At 39.1% G+C, this 21,650-nt stretch overlaps 1 protein-coding gene across 1 annotated transcript in view; it reads right to left on the bottom strand.

Moving 5' to 3' along the window:
- The window catches only part of Octalpha2R (alpha2-adrenergic-like octopamine receptor), a 634,943-nt gene that overhangs the window by 384,719 nt on the left and 228,574 nt on the right, over positions 1-21,650 (bottom strand). The window lies entirely within an intron of this gene.

Raw genomic sequence — 21,650 nt, 5'->3', positions numbered from 1 at the left:
TTTCTTTTTGCAGATTAGTTTACTTGAATCATAAGAGTCATTTCAACTCCAGATTGGCATTACACCGTAAATATATCGGAGTCATTTCGACTCCTGATTGGTAATATAAGTAGATTTTCTGTTATTATCTTGCCTCCAGATAATTGCTTAAATGCTTATTTGATAAATTTATATAATTTTCATCGAAAGTATCAAGGCACAAGAAAAAAACCTCCTTCAAGAATTGATTTTCTGTCAAAACTTGCAGCGAATTGGGTAATCTCCGAACCGTGTCAGGGTTCTAGAAAATACTAAAATTACCGCGATCCTTAAGTTGAAGTTAATTCCTTCTGCGTGAAATGTTAAAGCCGATTTGTGCGGACAAAATTTGTTTTTTCGTTCTTAATTCCTATTCTTTCTCATCCTTTAATGCAAATTTTATTATTAAAATTGAAATCAATATAAAAAAAAAAGATAAAAATAAATTACGGAGTCAATATGACTCCACATTGGCAATAACTGACTAAGTTCGAGCATTGGTAATGCAGTGTTAAAGTAGAATTTTTGAGTCCACCACTCTGTTTGGAGAATTCTAAGAAGGCGGGCTTCAAAAAATGTGGCCTTGGTCTTTGACGCTCTATTCTGCAACGGTATCCGTTTTATTATTCTCTATCTTTGGGCCAGCCTTCGCACATTGCTGCTATTAATATTATTATTATTTTTTTAATGGTTTAAAGCGCGTCAACAACTAAGGTTATTGGCGCCCGGAGTTTTTTCAGTGCATTGCCGGTCTCCGAACAGTGTTCTCTCGTTACAGACAACACTGTCCATCACCGGACAGTGTTGTCTGTAAGAAGCTCCTAGAAAGAGAAAATCTAAGGGTTAGCAGCTGGATTCGAGCTCGGGTCCTCCGCGTGGGAGTCCAATACGCTAACCGCATAGCTAATCCCTTCCCACAATTATTATTATTATTATTATTAATTATTTATTTATGTATTTATTTTTCAATGGCGTCTCTTAGTCTACCTAAGATGCTCTTCTTGGGCATTCTTTCCTAGGACATTCTATTCACCTGGTCTAGCCAATGCGATCTTCCTTGAGATTTTTCCTGATCAAACCTATCCTCCAACTACTCAATCCCGTCATTGACGGGTGTAGCGGAAGCCCAATCTTTATGGTAAATTCTTTTTTCTCCTAACAAACAAAAAAATTTATCCCTCGCAGAATTCGAACTTACAAATCCACCCTTCATAACCACTCGACCAACATCCATCTCCATTTCATTTCCATTTAGTAGAACAGCATAATGCTTCTCTTGCAGTCATAAAAGAGAGAATATCAATAGTATGTTTCTGAATTATTCAATACTCGTAACAAAACAATGATAATGAAATTTCGTTTTGTAATTGATTTGACCAATCATTTTCTTTGAATTATTGCTGAGCAATGGTGATTATTTGAACATGGATACTGATTTCTAGATAGAAATAATGATTTTATTTTATATTGATGCCATTATTATTTTATAGTGTTCGCCCAGCAGCAAGCTGGTGTTGCTACACGGGAAATTAACAACTATTATTTGATATAAACATAATATGGATTTTAATAAAATTTCAGTTCAATTTGCGATTTTATTTATCACGTAAAATGTTTCTTTTGTAACTTTTCAATTCATAAAAATTGTTAAAATCGATGGTGCAACAATTTAATGGAAATTTACAAAGCAAACGGAATGCCAATTAATAAACATCTTTACAGAGAGGCTTTCCTTCAAGGAAAATGTAATTATTAATTTGGAAAGTTAAGTTTCTCATTATATGTAAAATTTAAAATAATTAAAGTAGTCTCCATGTACAGATAAAATATAAACAAAATCTATCGAGTAGTTTTCCAGATAATTGAAGTTAAAGATTTCACTGTTTCAAACGAAACCAAACTTTAACTCTAAATATCTCGTTTCCTACTCGACAGATTTTTACGAAATTTCATACAATTATAGACTAAAGTTTTCTCCATATACAGATAAAATATAAACAAAATCCATATAGACCACTTTGGCGACCTCTGTGCTAGAAGAAGAACAGTTTACAAGATTTGGGTTTGATACACACACATACACAAACTTTTTGTTTACGTCTTTCCAAGTTTAAGTGCATTTTATGCAGTTCATATGCATGTTGATATCTAGTGAAGTGTAAAAAGAGAAAAACAGAAATCCAAAAAATTAGACAAAAAGCTGGTGGTAATAGTAGAAGGTTAAACGTTCTTGAGCATCATTTGTGGTAGCAAGAAATAGGAGTTGGTAACTCCTAATAATTTTAGGGGCGACGACTTGCAGCGGAAGTGATAACACTAAGTGTCTTTTAACGCTATTTACTTAATTTACAACTAGCTATTAACAACGAAGAAATAGGACTGCGTATAATATTTAAACAAAATAAATGTAAGTAACTTCGAAGGATGTCCTTTTTCTATCGCACGGTGGTGAGGCTTTAGCCTTCAAGAGAAGTGTAGTTAAGGACGGGGCTAGAAGTATTGGGAAAATTTGGAATGAAATTTGATGTAATGGGAAAACTAAGTTAAAATTAAGACTAGAAAAAAGAAGAACAATTAACCTTGAGTAAAATAGCCTTAATTCTATTACCTACAAGTCTTTTAAGTGTCTTTTAATTGTGTCAATTCAGGCTATGATTCTACTTAAAGACTATTTTATTTTTTTTTGCACCAAATAATTAACTCTTTTTACCGCCATTAAACCATTCAAGTTCGCTCACTTCTACAATTATTTTTTGTAAGCTAATCGATAATAATGTGTACATATAACCATAAATTTCTGAACATCAACAAAATATATAATGTTTGTGGTATTTCTTGAAATGAATTCTTAAGTTAAAATATTTCGCAAAGTATATGGAAAATACCTGTGGTGATAGGGGAAAAGAAAATAGTGAATAAAAGAAGTTTGAAATATACAAATTCTGGCTGGCAACAAAACCGAACTCCATGTTTGTCGGAGAAAAGAATAAATAAAAGAAAGAAAATATATAAAAAAAGAAGGAGTACTAGAAAGATTTGTGGAGGTAATATAATTTCTAACAGCGCAATGTAACTGCTGTACTGGTACGGCCACAAGTTATAAATATACGACAGTTGTGTATGGGTCTCGGATGTTCTATTTTGGCGAGATGGTAGAACTGAGTGGGTAGAGGTTGGGTATGGGATGCAGAAGAGATGTTCAGAATATGGAGCGTTTAAAAAAGGGGGGGAAAAAAATAGGTTTGCTGGTTGCTCTGGGAATGATGCTAGATGCAGAGGCTGCAAAGGTGAGTTTTAGTCGGTTCATTTCAATACAGCAACCTTTACTTCTCATCTGAATTCCTTCCGATTTTTATTTTTTTAAAAATCATTCGCTAAATAAAAATATTTTTTAAAAATACATATTTTTAAACTCAGTAGATAATTGTCCCAAAATTAATCTAAAAACTCTTGTCTACCAGAGGAGGAAACACAGGGTGAACCAGTAAGTAATGTCCATAGGCCTACTGTGTGCAGTACATCTAAAGTGGAACTTCAAAGACGTATTGGCCAACTTACGAGGGTCGTTGAAAAGTCCGTGCAAAGTCAGAGAGATAGCACCACTGGCGCGTATCGAGGTTATGTTTAGTTAGTAGCATCTCTTGGAAGAACACACACCAAGTTTCAGCCAGATCGGTCTATTTCTTTGTGTTTGGCATTCGTTTGAATCGAGGAAGTCGAGTGATTTTCAAAAAATGGACGAAAAGGAATTTCGTGTGTTGATTAAACACTACTTTATGAAAGGCAAAACGCCTCAGGAGACTAAAGAGAAGCTTGATAAACATTATGGTGACTCTGCACCTTCGATTAGAACAGTTTATAAGTGGTTTCAAAATTTTCTGAGTGGCCATATGGGCACAAGTGACGCTGAACGTTCTGGACGCCCTGTTGAGGTTACTACTCCAGAAATCATTGATAAAATCCATGATATGGTGATGGATGACAGACGAGTGAAGGTGTGTGGGATTGCTAGTGCTGTGGGCATCTCGAATGAACGGGTACATAATATTTTGCATCAACATTTGGACCATGACAAAGCTATCCGCAAGATGGGTGCCGCGATTGCTCACGCTTGACCAAAAACGAAATCGTGTGAAGTGTTGCAAGAACGGTTTGCAGCTGTTCCAGAAGAATCCGCAAGACTTTAAGCGTCGTTTCGTCACTGTGCATGAAACATGGATACATCACTACACTCCTGAGACCAAAGAACAATCTAAACAATGGGTTACCAAGGGGGAATCTGCGCCAAAAAAGGCGAAGACCGTTCCTTCGGCCGGAAAGATTATGGCGACTGTCTTTTGGGATTCGCAAGGAATAATCCTCATCGACTATCTGGAAAAGGGTAAAACTATTACAGGTGCATATTATTCATCGTTATTGGACCGTTTGAAAACCGAGCTGCAAGAAAAACGCCCACGATTGGCCCACAAAAAAGTCCTTTTCCATCACGACAACGCACCAGCTCACACCTCAGCAGTTGTGGTCGCAAAATTAATGGAAATAGGGTTCCAACTCGTTTCACATCCCCCCTATTCTCCAGACTTGGCTCCCTCGGACTACTATTTGTTCCCCAATATGAAGAAATGACTGGCGGGAAAAAGATTTTATTCAAACGAGGAGGTGATTGCAGAAACGAATGGCTATTTTTCAGACTTGGACAAATCCTGTTATTCGGAAGGGATGAACAAACTAGAGCAGCGTTGGACGAAGTGTATAAGCCTAAAAGGAGACTATGTTGAAAAATAAAAAAGGTTTACCCCCAAAAATTAAGTAGTTTTTATTTTTGCACGCACTTTTCATACGACCCTCGTAATATTCTCTCATGTTCTTGAGTGACCTCACTTAATTATTTTTCTTCCAAAACATTACTTTTTTGCAATAAAAATGTTGTTACTCAGAAAGTTTTAGTCTGAATTCAATTCTGATGACACGGTTAGAAAGACAGATAATTTTCCTAAAAATTGACACCATTTCGAAGCATAAGTTATTCTCCGAACAGCCTCAATCTTCCTCCGAATGCTGGAAAAATAAAAGTAATCGAAATTTGTGAAGAAAACTCAATTAGGCCCTTATGTGATCATTATCCGACCTAGGTGCTGGCATTTTTTTTAGTAAAAGTTTCCTTGTCTAATGTGGGCTTTCAAACGGTATATCATTTTCCAGGATTCCTTTTATTTTCGTATGAGAAGTTACGTTTTTGTTTTGCAAGGAAAAAACGTGTTCACGAGCACACCAACAGTGATAGCTTATAAAGTTGTTTAATTCATTGAAAACTCTTTTTAGATGGATCAGTAGTCAATTTTTAAAGTAGATTGTCTTAAAATAAGGAAGTCAAAGGTTACAAATTGCACTTTAAACTTTTACTTCTGATCTCCCTGAAATATTTGAGAAAATGATAGGAAATATTTTAAACAAGTGCTATTTTTATAATCGAAGGTTAATTTGCTTAGTTTCAAATAGGGTACAATAGAAAAATTTTGAAAAACTAAGTCTAACAGATCAGGGAAGTTTATTTATAAGATACCTAGTTGTATTGGTTAATTCCAGATTCCGATATAAGGATTATCTGTTTGTGGGTTCAAAGGGTTGTTAAGACTTATTCACATTCTTATCCTTTTCAACAGTTTAGTTGTGTGTGAAATTGTAATTTGGAGTAAGTACATATGAATATTTGTTTATAAAAATAGCACTTGTTTAAAATATTTCCTAACATTTTCTCAAATATTTCAGTGAGATCAGAAGTAATTTTTTTTTTTGTTTAAAGTGCAATTTGTAACCTTTGACTTCCTTATTTTAAGACAATCTACTTTAAAAATTGACTACTGGTCCATCTAAAAGAGTTTTCAATGAATTAAACAACTTGATAAACTAACACTGAAGGTATGCTCGTGAGCACGTTTTTTCTTGTAAAACAAACGTAATTTCTCATACAAAGATAAAAGGAATCCTGGAAAATGATATACCGTTAGAAAGCCCATTACACAAGGAAACTTTTACTAAAAAGTGCCAGCACCTAACTGAAATATTTGACAAAATGTTAGGAAATATTTATACAATCAGTAGGCCTATGGACATTACTTACTGGTTCACCTTTTATAGTAATTATATTGAGCCATTTTAAGCAAGAACTGTAATGATTGGATATCCGTAGGTGTGTGGTGGTAAAGATAGCCCATTTATGGTTCAGCTTATTTTCTATGAAGACCATTGAATTAGAAAAAAAAAAAATATGATTCTGGTTTGTGCCAGAATCTGTTACTTGGGAATACATTGCACAAAGAACAAAACTTTCATCAAGTCCCTGGCAATGAAACAGCGCATCTAGGATCTCTAAAGTAAGTTCTGGTAAGAGCGGTTAGGGAGAACTACATTGTGGTGCAACAGCATCAACCAGATATGTTGAATATAAATATTTCCTCAAAATTAAGAGAACAAGGCCTTCCAATAAGAGGAGAGATTTTGGAGCAATAGGGATAACCACCTCACAAGTACAAGATATTCATTTCCATTAATTTTGGGGAAACCAACTCTCCCTAGGGTTGGGTAACCGACTCCAGATTCACACGTAATCTTATCCCAATTTCACTTATATCCTGAACCAGGCGTCTCTCAAGTTTGGCTAAACTTTAAGGTAATACAAAGTTCATGAAACTTCAACAGCCCGTATCTCGTTTCCTATTCAATGAACAGGATTCATATTTTGGCCGATATTAGAGTTCAAGGTGGTGTTTACATTCATTAAAATTTCATTGCATTCTTTCAGTTAGAAATGGAGATATTGAGACCTAAAATTTAAGGTCATTTGAAGTTTTTTTTTTATAACTGCATCAATGCCTAAAATTTATTAATTAATCTCTAAACATCTGGGCGTATGGAATAGAGCTGTGGGGTTCAACCAAACGCTCCAATCTCCAAAGGAATCAATCGCTACAATCTAAAATACTTCGAACTATTGTAAACGCTCCATTTTATGTCTCCAACCTGACTATACACACTGACCTTAACATTCCTTTTGTCACCCAAGTCGCTAAAACATGATACAGAAAACTGCACTTCAGCCTGCAATCTCATATAAATCTTCTAGCTCAAAATCTTTCTTTTAGAACTCTTCCTGACAACCCGACAAGACGTCTTAAAAGACAGTGGCCTCGTGATCTCCTCTCAAGTGAAGAGAGTGATTAACAGTAATGTTTTGGAGTGTTACCACTGGGTAACTTCTCCACTCGTTACCTTATCATTTACTACTCTATTGTATCATTGTTACTTGTAGAGCTAACGCGCTGATTTTAGCACAAATAAACGCAAAAAGAGAAAAAATCTCTAAAATTTGCACTGCGACAAAGCCAACGTAAGTTCCCTGATTCGAACACATTTAGTCTGGGTCACTTTTACAGACACCCAACATTACGGAGAATGGCTGAATGTAAACATACTTTACACAGCAATCCCAACTGATTTAATTAAACTAGATTTGGAGATATTGAACCATGGCTCCTATAGCAATAGTATATACCCTTAGCAATGCTAACAGTTTAAACCTCAGACCACACACGACCTCCACTGGGTCGGCGCCCTGGATATTGACAATAAACATCCAAACTACAACTCCATCAAACTGGTGGACAGAATCACAACAGCGTCTCCACCACCATATAAACGCATTGAAGCCACAAACACAAAGCACACAATTAATGATAGCACAGATCAGGGCACAAAGATAAATACAGTCTCTCTGTCTAGAATGGCATTCACCCCTATATTAAGATTCTATACAATGTATACCTCATAAGAGTTCTTATATCTCCTTAGTTTTTCATCTTTTGTGTGTTGAATAGATCCCACCCTAGTTGTAATATCTAGTGCTGGCCTCTATAGTTGTTCTCCTTGCCGGACGGTCGCCATTTTTTTCTGGCCTAATCTTCATGTAAGTAAGTAAAGAAAGTAATCGTCTATTTTTTCAGGCAGGGCTTAACGTCCAACTTCCAATTAGGTGTTGTCGTGAACGGAGGCGACTAGCAAACATACTTTACTGTAAATTTCTTATATTAACCATTAAATAAAATCCAAGGCCAAGACCGGGAATCGAACCCAGTAACACAATGCAGGTCTCTCCTCTTAACCCGCTCGGCTACCGTGGCGGCCTAATCTTCATGTACTTTAAATCATTTTGTTTACTGTTGAGTATTTAGAAGATCGGTCAAGTAGTGGTAGAGAAACGGTTTCGATTCCGGGATCTCCCAATTGGTTTCTAGTGCCTTAAATATTGATTCCCACCTTCTATTCTATTCTAAGAGGGGTGCTTTCTTTTTTCTTTTTTTTTTTAAGTAAGCACCGTTTTGAAATTTGGCCATTGCAGAGCTGCATTTGGGGCACACTCGCTGTGTACCGCTATCTGACAGCAAGTAATTAGACTTTATCACAGAAATATTCGTTTTTTTGTGTTTATTTAAAATGCCTCCGCCAACTGAGTATCCCGCTAACAATGAAATACGCGCTGTGATTCGTATTTCTTAGTGCTAAAGGTGTGAAAACGGCTTGAAATTCATCGTAAGATCGGTGAAGTTTATGGGAGAAAACATTATGAGCTGTGTAATGGCATAAAAATTGGGTTAAAGAGCTTTTAAAGATGGCCGCACCAATTTGGAGACCATTACTGAAGATTTGGTGCCGAAAGTTAGACGAAAAAGTGCAAGAGAACAGACGATTTTTGTTTTTACATTCTAAATGTAAAGTAAATAAACACAATCACATACAAAAGCGAATAAGAAAACACAAATTCACTCACAAAAATATATGAATACATATTATTACGAAGATATACATATATAAAATGTGCTTGTGTGAATGTTTAGTGCATATTTAATGGGCAAATACGAGGGTCGTTTGAAAAGTCCGTGCAAAAATAAAAACTACTTAATTTTTTGGGGTAAACCTTTTTTATTTTTCAACATAGTCTCCTTTTAGGCTTATACACTTCGTCCAACGCTGCTCTAGTTTGTTGATCCCTTCCGAATAATAGGATTTGTCCAAGTCTGAAAAATAGCCATTCGTCTCTGCAATCACCTCCTCGTTTGAATAAAATCTTTTTCCCGCCAGCCATTTCTTCATATTGGGGAACAAATAGTAGTCCGAGGGAGCCAAGTCTGGAGAATAGGGGGGATGTGAAACGAGTTGGAACCCTATTTCCATTAATTTTGCGACCACAACTGCTGAGGTGTGAGCTGGTGCGTTGTCGTGATGGAAAAGGACTTTTTTGTGGGCCAATCGTGGGCGTTTTTCTTGCAGCTCGGTTTTCAAACAGTCCAATAACGATGAATAATATGCACCTGTAATAGTTTTACCATTTTCCAGATAGTCGTTGAGGATTCCAAAAGACAGTCGCCATAATCTTTCCGGCCGAAGGAACGGTCTTCGCCTTTTTTGGCGCAGATTCCCCCTTGGTAACCCATTGTTTAGATTGTTCTTTGGTCTCAGGAGTGTAGTGATGTATCCATGTTTCATCCACAGTGACGAAACGACGCTTAAAGTCCTGCGGATTCTTCTGGAAAGCTGCAAACCGTCCTTGCAACACTTCACACGATTTGGTTTTTGGTCAAGCGTGAGCAATCGCGACACCCATCTTGCGGATAGCTTTGTCATGTCCAAATGTTGATGCAAAATATTATGTACCCGTTCATTCGAGATGCCCACAGCACTAGCAATCTCACGCACCTTCACTCTTCTGTCATCCATCACCATATCATGGATTTTATCTATGATTTCTGGAGTAGTAACCTCAACAGGGCGTCCAGAACGTTCAGCGTCACTTGTGCCCATATGGCCACTCCGAAAATTTTGAAACCACTTATAAACTGTTCTAATCGAAGGTGCAGAGTCACCATAATGTTTATCAAGCTTCTCTTTAGTCTCCTGAGGCGTTTTGCCTTTCATAAAGTAGTGTTTAATCAACACACGAAATTCTTTTTCGTCCATTTTTTGAAAATCACTCGACTTCCTCGATTCAAACGAATGCCAAACACAAAGAAATAGACCGATCTGACTGAAACTTGGTGTGTGTTCTTCCAAGAGATGCTACTAACTAAACATAACCTCGATACGCGCCAGTAGTGCTATCTCTCTGACTTTGCACGGACTTTTCAAACGACCCTCGTATAAAAAATAAGTTATGTACATAATAAATAGAGAGAAGTATAGAAAAAGATTGACAAAAACATGTGACGTAGTAAAAATTAAGTTACATGTATGTAAAAATATTAAAGTTCAATTAGCGAGGGATCGAGCGAGTACAAAAAAAGGCAACTCCGTTTTTTTCCAACGTTTTAGCAAATTTATTGCCCTACTTCAGGGCGTGGCTAATACGGGTTGGTTGAGTTTCAGAAAAAGGTTTCCCGTACAGATAACGTTTATACGAAAACGTCAAACTTCGTTTCCTAACTTTCTATATAATATTTAATAATTTTTATTGAAAACCATTTCCTGTGAGAAGTGGTTTCATAGGGGTTTCTGAGGGAAAGATCTACGAGGGTCGTTTGAAAAACCCGTGCAAAGTCAGAGAGATAGCACCACTGGCGCGTATCGAGGTTATGTTTAGTTAGTAGCATCTCTTGGAAGAACACACACCAAGTTTCAGCCAGATCGGTCTATTTCTTTGTGTTTGGCATTCGTTTGAATCGAGGAAGTCGAGTGATTTTCAAAAAATGGACGAAAAAGAATTTCGTGTGTTGATTAAACACTACTTTATGAAAGGCAAAACGCCTCAGGAGACTAAAGAGAAGCTTGATAAACATTATGGTGACTCTGCACCTTCGATTAGAACAGTTTATAAGTGGTTTCAAAATTTTCGGAGTGGCCATTTGAATTAAGAAAGACTGATTTATTTTTTTTATTTTGTTGGGTTTTTTACTTTTCGCATCCCTCTTTGAATCCAATACAATCTTCTTGCACAGATCACAGCCATTTCCAAAATCCATCTTTAGTTTATTAAATAGATATTGCATAATCTATTTTATATTGTTGAAACAATGTTTTATTAATCTTATTTTTCCTCTATCGTTACAGGAACCGAGTTCGCGTTAAAATCCCCGGGAGTGATTGCTTCGGAACCTTTTTTTACCCTTTATTAAATATTATCATTTATATTTTAACCTGTGCGTATTAAAAAAATAATTGCTTCGGGTTCTTCCAAATTTCGCTACAAATTTCATGCGCTCAAAGTATTTGTTTGCGATATATTTTTAAATAGTGTCAAGTGTCCAGTGCCAATTGACGATTGACGAGAACTCCTGCTCTCCCCCTACCACCAAGACGAAGACGCAGAGGACTACATCGATGGATATGTAAGTGCAAGATATGGTTACATAAAAGGTACAAAAAAGGTAGGCTGCTGGGGAGTTCTTGGTGGTTATATTTATGACGTCCGGGCGCGATTATTAGAGTATCACTCGCTCTAGGCGAGCCTACAGCGAGTGGCACTCTAAAATCTCCTTATCAAAATTTTAATATTTCTATACTTGGCCAAATTTTACTTATTCGTCATTAATCTTTCTAATCAACGATAAATACTTCGGGGTTTTTTAATAATTATGATTTCATTTATTAGGGCATGTTAGGAACTTCAAGAAGAAGGATGACACAACAAATTAGATAGTTAAAGTAATTTCAAAATTAAAGTTTAGAATTTGCTTTTTAGTTAGGGTTTTCAGGTGGACCAATACAATATATTAGATAGTTTAAAGTAATTTCAAAATTATTAAAGTTTAGGATTTGCTTTTTAGTCAAGGTTTTCAGCTACACATCAACCAGCCACTCTTCACAAATTTAGTGCATGATATATATTTAGTGCATGACAAAATGACACTAGTCATTTTATAAATAAATGGAATCATAATTATTCATTTATATGGCCACTACTAATATCCTTCTTCGGAACTTCAAGTCCAAGTAGAGCAGCAAAGGTTTGTTTCTTTTGTTACTAAGCATGCTTTCTTTCTCTGCATGATTATTCATGAATATTTATTCATATTTATATCATTTCTATATTTATATATATTATATATTTGTATTATGTTTATGTACTATGTATTTTCAGGTTTTGATATTGTTTTTGATTTGTTGTTGTTGTCTTTGTTGGTTTCGTTTCAGTTGTTGTTTCATTCATCTCGTTTTTCGATTTTCAGTTGTTGTTGTTGGTTGTATTATTGTTGGTTTTTGTTGTTCTATTTCTTTTGTTTCCCCCCAAAACGCGAACAATCTACTTCCCGCCATTCATGCCAATTTTTTTTCGCGGTATTCCAAAATCACTTGTTTTCACCCCGTTCCTTCGCAGGTGATGGATGCCAATATTATTGGTTAAAGCCTGCTCTTTAGGGGGTCAAAACTGGTGTGGAATGCGGTTTTATAAAAGGCAAGAATGGCTATTTTTTTTTTGTCGGGGGGCTAAGCCTGAGCTCTACCTCCACGTGGTGCCCCCCGGGAAACTGCTCCACTGAGCAGGCTAACAGAGCCAGTTTCTATATCTCTTACAATTTTCCAAGTTGTCTGAGATGTCTTTGGATCTGATAATAGTCCAAAGGTTTGTAAAGCAGTTTGGCAGTTTACGAGGTGTGTTCAAAAAGTAACGGGAATTTTTAAATTTCGCGGGTTTGGAGAGTCTGTAAAAATTTTTTTTTTATTATGTTGGTACACATGAAGTACGATAAAATTTTCAGTAATATTCATTGTTTACTTCTTAAGTGGCAGCCGTTAAGGTTAGACGTGTTTTTCGAGCTTGGCGATTTTTGTTTGTTAAAAAAAATGGATCAAAGAATTTGTATTAAATTTTGCGTAAAAAATGAAATAAAGTGTAATAAAGTGTGTGAAATGTTAATAAAGGCATATGGTGAGTCTGCTATGAGTAAAACAAGGATTTACGAGTGGTATAAGCGTTTCCAAGATGGCCGCGAAAACGTTGAAGATGACGAACGACCTGGACGTCCAAGCACATCAACAACCGATGAAAACGTGAAAAAAGTGAAAGAAATGGTTATGAACGATCGCCGAATCACAATCAGAGAAGTCGCTGATGATGTTGCCATATCAATTGGCTCATGCCATGAAATTTTTTCGGATGTTTTGGGTATGAAACGTGTGGCAGCAAAATTTGTTCCAAAATTGTTGAATTTCGAACAAAAACAGCGGAGAATGGAAGTTGCTCAAGAGTCACTCAATGAAGTCGACAACGATGCGGATCTACTGAAACGTGTTATAACAGGTGACGAAACATGGGTTTACGGATATGATGTCGAAACTAAGGCTCAATCGTCCCAGTGGAGGCATTCTGGATCGCCAAGACCGAAAAAGGCTCGACAAGTGCGGTCGAATGTGAAGGTTATGCTCACTGTGTTCTTCGATTTTAATGGCATAGTGCATCATGAATTCTTGCCACAAGGTCAAACAATCAATAAGGAGTACTACCTACAAGTTCAACGCCGTTTGCGTGAAGCAATCCGAAAAAAACGCCCGGATTTGTGGCAAAACAATTCATGGATTTTGCACCACGATAATGCACCTGCTCACACTTCATTGCTTGTTCGTGAATTTTTGGCCAAAAACAAAACTTTAACGATGCCCCAGCCTCCATATTCGCCAGACATGGCTCCATGTGACTTTTTTCTATTTCCAAACATAAAGAGAACATTAAAAGGCCGTCGTTTTACAAGCATAGATGACATTAAAAGCGAATCGCTGAAAGAGCTGAAAGCTATCACAAAGATCGAGTTTCAGAAGTGTTTCGAGGATTGGAAAAAGCGCTGGCACAAGTGTATTGTATGCGAAGGGGACTACTTTGAAGGCGACAATATTAATGTAGATGAATAAATAAATATTTTTTTCAAAAAACGAAAATTCCCGTTACTTTTTGAACACACCTCGTATACTGCCAGCTTATTAACGAGCTCTACAACATACAAAATCCACTAGATTGTCACCTGCTTTTTAATTTTATTTTCATTTGCCTTCCCTAAATTACTGTCCTTAGATGTATTTAGGGTAAATAGTTTCATAATTAACCATAATTATAATGGAAGGAGCTTCATAAAAATGAACAGCTGTCTCCTTAAATTCTCGTCTTTTTCTTTCCTTTTTATACTTTTATTACTGGCGAGCGTTGTAAAACGGAAGGACACGTAAGAAAGTTAGAAACGCTGCAAGAAGCTAGTAGGTCTTCCTATCGACCCGTTGGATGCCATTACTCGAGGTAGTGGTGACGGGCATTATTTAAGTTCTTTGACGACCCAGAATAAATCACTTTTCGCCCTTCTTCTATTAAATTATAATACCAAAGAAGTAATTTAAAGTGGGCTCCTTTTAATTCTGTATTTTATTTAAAATTTGAAAAAAATATCGTTATATTAACTATTTAATTATTATTTCTATTTTTTGATAATCAAAAGCGGAAATCATCATACATTTTCTTTTGTCCTTTGAAATGAAAAGTCTGTTCCCTCATACGACTACCTATTTCCCCAGTTCACTTGATTACAAAAGAAAAAGTAAACGCTTATTTTTCCGGCGGAGCCTAAAACACCGCGAATTTCCCATCATACGAGGTGTGGCTATTAAATAACGAGGCTATTGCTGTAAAACATTTTATTTTAAATTTATACATATTTAGTTATTATCACCTTCAATATACACCCTTCCCCTATCCCTACAACGCTCCATGCGAATTTACCATTGTTCGAAACAGTTCTGGAAGTCTTTTTCTTTCAGCTCCTGCATGACGCGTGCCGCTTTTTCTTTCACAGCTTCAAAGGACTTGTAATCGTGTTCCTTTTAACGCAGATTTGACTTTTGGGGAACAGAAAAAAGTCACATGGGGCCAGATCAGGCGAATAAGGCGGATGGCCCTAAAACTGGAATGTTGTACTTGGCTAGAAACGTCTCGGGACAGACAATGCAGTGTGAGCCGGCGTGTTGTCTTGATGGAGAACCCCGTGACTTGTTCTTCCACAAATCGGGGTCCTTTTTTCCTTACTCTTTCACGATGTTGAGCAAGCACCTCACGCGGTAGTAATGTTGATTAATTATAATCGATATTTTCGTCCGTTTTAGACGTGGAAGAGCGACCCGGGCGGTGATCATCTCCGACGTCTTCTCGCGGCCATCTTGGAAACGCTTGAACTACTCAAAAACTCACGCACGTGATACAACATTCATCGCCATAAACTTCTTTTTAATAACAGATAAGTTTCAGTAGCGGTTTCACCAAGTTTCAAGTGAAATTTCACGACAATTCGTTGCTCTACTACATGTGTAGTATCATGTTTTCGCTCAAAACGAAACTAACACCAACTTACACAAACGACGGTTCCGGTCAGACAGATTTATCTACAAACACGTGAGACGCTGCAATCGAAAGTGAAGGCTTTACGCTGCACAGCTGTAGGTCGTTAGGATTTGGCGCATGCATAGTTCTTCTGTAGCAGCATCAGTTTCGTTATTTAATAACTATTTGTAACTGTAACTCAAAAGTGAAATTTCCGTTAAAAATCGATATTACGAGAGGCTAACAAACACATGTAAATTATTTATAATAAAATAAATAAATAAGCTGGCGATATAAATAGCCCATTTTCAAACCAAAAAAAGGAAAAAAAAGGGTTAATAATAGCCGAACCTAATAAAGCGAACCTTCTGTCAGGTTATATCTTAGTCTAACCTTAAAAACTTAGCTCTCACTTTTACACAGAGGTAAAAACTTTGCTTAATTCAATAAAATACTTTTGTATCAGCTGGTGACGTAGTAATACTTCTCTATTTTCACCTCTTAAATTCTAAAACAGATCCAGCATCTCTGGACTTTGAACAATTAAGTTAACCAAAGTATAATTATATTTCTAACTACATTCAATTATCTAAGTTAATTAAAGCTCTTTTAGTTTTTCAATATGTTTACTTCTTTCAAAATAAATTGACCAGACTGAAACTATCCAGCTTAATTCAACCACATCTGGTTGAATTTCTTATTGAATTTTTTTTTTTTTGTGAAACTTTAGGCTGAATAAATAGAATTACAGTTTCTTGGAAACATAGTTAACAAAGCTGGAGGAGGTGGCAATCTGTGGATAAGGACACGTCTCACCAATGGACCAATGTGCTCTAGATATTCTGAAGTATAAATTAAAGAAAATTACAGGATACGAAGGAAAAACGACCCGATTTGTGGAAGAACAAAGTCACGGGGTTCTCCATCAAGAAAACGCGCCGGCTCACACTGCATTGTCTGTCAAGAGCCAAGTACAACATACCAGCTATAGGTCATCCACCATATACGCCTCACCTGACCCCAAGTGACTTTTATCTAGTTCCCCAAAGTCAAATCTGCATTAAAAGGAACACGATTACAAGTCCTTTGAAGCTGTGAAAGAAAAAGCGGCTGGCGTCATGCAGGAGCTCACAGAAAAAGACTTCCAGCACTGTTTCGAACAATGGTAAATTCGCATGGAGCGTTGTAGGGTTAGAGGAGGGGTGTATATTGAAGGTGATAATAACAAAATATGTATAAATTTAAAATAAAATGTTTTACAGCAATAGTCTCGTTATTTAAAAGCCACCTCGTAATTTGCATTACAAACATTAGGTAATCTCAGAGTAATCTAACATTAGACCGTTCGGAAATCTTTCCTAAATTTTAAAACTAATCTAATGTGAAGGGATGAATCTGATTGTTAATATCAGGCTCGAATTTACGAAAAAAAAAAACAGCCGTAAGTCACCCGCGTTCGGCAACATGCAAACGATTTCTCTATCTAGTTAGCAGTGTTGCCACAGCACTCAATCAACGTTCACACAAATACGAGGGTCGTTTGAAAAGTCCGTGCAAAAATAAAAACTACTAAATTTTTTGGGGTAAACCTTTTTTATTTTTCAACATAGCCTCCTTTTAGGCTTATACACTTCGTCCAACGCTGCTCTAGTTTGTTGATCCCTTCCGAATAATAGGATTTTTGTCCAAGTCTGAAAAATAGCCATTCGTTTCTGCAATCACCTCCTCGTTTGAATAAAATCTTTTTCCCGCCAGCCATTTCTTCATATTGGGGAACAAATAGTAGTCCGAGGGAGCCAAGTCTGGAGAATAGGGGGGATGTGAAACGAGTTGGAACCCTATTTCCATTAATTTTGCGACCACAACTGCTGAGGTGTGAGCTGGTGCGTTGTCGTGATAGAAAAGGACTTTTTTGTGGGCCAATCGTGGGCGTTTTTCTTGCAGCTCGGTTTTCAAACGGTCCAATAACGATGAATAATATGCACCTGTAATAGTTTTACCATTTTCCAGATAGTCGTTGAGGATTCCAAAAGACAGTCGCCATAATCTTTCCGGCCGAAGGAACGGTCTTCGCCTTTTTTGGCGCAGATTCCCCCTTGGTAATCCATTGTTTAGATTGTTCTTTGGTCTCAGGAGTGTAGTGATGTATCCATGTTTCATCCACAGTGACGAAACGACGCTTAAAGTCCTGCGGATTCTTCTGGAACAGCTGCAAACCGTCCTTGCAACACTTCACACGATTTCGTTTTTGGTCAAGCGTGAGCAATCGCGGCACCCATTTTGCGGATAGCTTTGTCATGTCCAAATGTTGATGCAAAATATTATGTACCCGTTCATTCGAGATGCCCACAGCACTAGCAATCTCACGCACCTTCACTCTTCTGTCATCCATCACCATATCATGGATTTTATCAATGATTTCTGGAGTAGTAACCTCAACAGGGCGTCCAGAACGTTCAGCGTCACTTGTGCCTGTAAGGGAGCGGGACAGGAGGAATAAAATAGGTGAACACAAAATGTTAATTTGTAGGAAAACTAATTCTGTTTATTTACATAAAATAAGACACATACAAATAAAATAAAGCAGACCAGAAAATGATAATTAAACATAAAAATAATTCTTTTACATAAACCAAAACATAAAATAGTACTTCTCCTTCTAGGCTGAACTCAAATGATTTCCTCTGACGATCTATTTCCGTTTAACTCGGTAGAGTGGGGTATGGAGTCACACACGACGAAACTTCCCTCTCACACAATGGCACAGGCCCGACTGCCTGTTCTCTTCCTCCTCCGCATACCCCACTCCTCTACCCGAGCCGGCCGTCCCCACTCCGCTCTCTTACACTATCCTCCCCTTTAAAAAAGTGGAGTTTCCTTCGGAACTCCACTTTAAATAGGGCTTGGTGGTTTGGTCCTTGGTGCCGCCTCTTCCGCTTCCTTGGGTGGTTTGCTTCTCCTGGCCGTTGTGGTTGACCGCGTCTAGTAAGCGATGCTCACTCCTACCACAATGGTACTGCGATGTCCATAAAGGAGACGGTGGTCTTGTGGTCAGGTGGTCTCCGCTGTACTGCCTCCCGCCTCGCTCCCCTCCTTTTAGTTGGGTCTTGGGAGGTTCTGCACTAGGTGACTCCGTACTATGATTCAGCCGAGACTGGTGGCTAGGATTCCTGATGGAGGCAACAGACCGGTACGAATGAACCATCTGAATGAGGTGTTCAGAGTTGGTGGGATCCCCTAAACTTCCGGCTTGACTGACTTTCTGATGAGTTTTTTTTTTTTCTCTCTTAGCGCCAGGCTGTAGGATCCTGTGGGCCCGTTGCCAGATGTTGTGAACTACAAGGGGTTCCTCCCAGTGCAGCTCCATCCCACTGTCTTTAATCTTGTTGATATGTTACAGCCTGAGAGAAATACCCTATTCCTTTCTCCTTCTCTCTCTCCCTCACCCGAAAGTTAGTACATTTATGGGCCCTAGGAATTGAGGACTAGTCCTCAATTACATACCTTCCGCCTCGGTATCGAACCGCTGGTGACGTCGCGGTCGCAAGTTCACCCTCTCATAGGATGAGTCGTCTAGCCATGTTCGGCCAGCTTCGGTTTGCTCAAAATCCATCGCTTGTGGGGTCCACGAAGGGTCATCGGCACATTCTCCCCCACTCGATTCTCCGGTAATTTCGTCTCCAATCGACTCGGTTTCTACTCGATGGGACTCCAAACTTCCCTCGGATTCAGCCTCATCTGAGCTATACCCGCCTCCGCCGTTTCCTATCGGTTCAGAGAGGTCTTCCGCGTATTGTTCCAACCGTCCCTCTTGCTCTACCCTTCCAAGAGCGGTTTCCTGCGACCTAACAACCTGGCTCGGGGACTGGCTATACGCTGGTTTTAGCCTGTTAATATGCACGATGCACTTACCGCCCTTGGAGAGGCACAACTCATAGTTGACTGGAGAAGTTTGCGCCACCACGGTATGCGGGCCTGTCCAGGGTCTTCTAAATTTTCGCGCATGACCCATGGGGACGGCGGGTTCGTAGAGATAAACCCGGTCTCCGACTTTAAACACGCGCATTTTCTTCCTCGCATTGAAGATTTTGGAGCGAGCCTCTCTGGTGCGGGCATCCGTTTCTCGAGTACTGCGAAATGCCTTATCGAGACGTTCCTTTAGTCTACCGACAAAGTCCTGTACCGATTCTTGAGGGCTTTCCATCTCAATGTTGCAATCAAAGGGAAGCTCTAATTCCCTCCCATGGACCAGAAAATGAGGGGTGTATCCGGTGGAGGAATGCGGTGTTGATCGGTAAGCGGTAAGCACGTAGGGTAACCAACGATCCCAGTCTCTCCCGTCACGTCGAACAACACAAGCCAAGGAGTCCATAAGGGTCTTATGCAGTCTTTCAACCATTCCATTTCCTTGAGGGTGATAAGCGGTCGTCTGTAACTTTTGGATTCCTAACAATTTGCAGGCACCCCGGAATAATTCGGATGTAAAATTACGTCCCTGATCAGTGAGCACTCTCTGGGGAATTCCATGGCGCAAAACTAGTTCTTCAACGAAAGCTCGGGCAGTCTGATCCGCCGATTGCTCTCTTAACGGAATCGCCTCCGCATATCGCGAGAAGCAGTCTATACATGTTAGCAAATATCTATTTCCCGCGGAGGTTAAAGGGAGAGGTCCCACGATATCGAGTGCTACCAGTTCAAAAGGGCGAGACACCTGATCTCCCGGCGCCAGAGGGACTTGGAGGCCTGCTGGCGATTTTCTTTCCTGACATATCCGGCAAGCTTTCACAAACTCGGTTATTTGTTTCCCCATTTGAGGCCAATAGAATTTTTTTTTTAACCTGCTAGTAGTTCTTGCCGGTCCTGGATGCCCGGACCAGGCCGTACTATGGAATTGTCTTAATACCTTCTCCCGCATCACTGCGGGAACTAACACCCTCCAGTTTGCACGGCTGCCTTTCCTGTCTACCCGGTACCATAGGCCGTTCTCCCCTTTTTCTGCCCGTCTCTCTTCCATCAGCGTTCTACACCAGTCATCACGCTCCTGAGCAATGGCTAACTCACTCTCTTCCGAGGAGCCGTCTATCGCACACACTGCTCTGCTCAGCGCATCCGCATTCGTATGTTTCAAACCAGGTCGGTGCACCACATCATACACAAATTCGGATAGCCGTAAAGCCCATCGCGTCAGCCTGGCTGAGGGATCCTTGACTCGGAGCATCCACTTTAAGGCGGAATGATCAGTAACCAGAGTGAACCTACGCCCCAGGAGGTAGCAGCGGAACTGGGCCGTAGCCCAGACTACAGCCAGTAACTCTCTCTCCGTCGTGGAATAGTTGCGCTCGGCTGCATTCAACTGACGGCTCGCATAAGCTACCGGTCTCTCATATCCGTCCCTCATTTGGGATAATACCGCCCCAATGGCCACTCCCGACGCGTCTGTCGCTAAAATAAATGGATCCGCAAAGTCCGGATAAATCAAAACGGCATCGGAACAGAGCGCGTTACGGAGTGAATCGAACGCCGTTTGTTGGGCTTCTTCCCATTGAAATAATGCATTCTTTCTTAACAATGACGTTAGGGGTTTGGCAAGTGTCGAAAATCCTTTGATGAACCGGCGGTAGTACCCGGCTAAGCCCAAAAAACTTTTAACTGCACGTACCGAGTCTGGCACAGGGTAATTACGAATGGCACGAACTTTCTCTGGGTCTGGACACAGCCCTTCCGACGCCACTATATGTCCCAAATATTTCACCTTGGGTTGCGCGAAATGACACTTCTCTAGGTTAATCTTTAAATTTGCTTCTCCTAAACGTGCGAGGACATGCTCTAGTCGTCGACAGTGTTCCACAATGGAGGAGCTGTAGATGATTACATCATCAAGGTATATAAAACATTCCTCACCTTTCAGCTCAGCCAAGAGTTGATCCATTAGGCGTTGGAACGTTGCTGGCGCATTCACCAAACCGAACGCCATACGTTTATATTCATAATGGCCCCCCATCGTTGAGAAGGCGGTCTTTTCGCAGTCTCCAGGCCATATAGGTATCTGGTGGTATCCGCTACACAAATCCAAAGTAGAAAAATATCTACTCTTCCCCAGTGCTTCCAGCGTTTCCACAATAAGGGGCAACGGATAGGCATCCGTCTTAGTGACTTGATTTAAACCTCGGAAGTCGGTGCAAAAACGGTATTTGGTATCACCCTCCTCGGTTTTTTTCGGAACCAGTACAACAGGTGCGGCCCAGGGGCTAGAGGAGGGTGTAATCACGCCCTTCTCCAGCATTTGTTT

Source organism: Rhodnius prolixus, unplaced genomic scaffold (assembly GCF_049639745.1).
Source record: "Rhodnius prolixus isolate KJV_2025 unplaced genomic scaffold, Rpr scaffold_7, whole genome shotgun sequence".
NCBI classification, from domain to species: Eukaryota; Metazoa; Arthropoda; class Insecta; order Hemiptera; family Reduviidae; genus Rhodnius; species Rhodnius prolixus.
The sequence above is the reverse complement of the archived record's forward strand: the minus strand, read 5'-3'. Positions and strand labels throughout refer to the sequence as shown.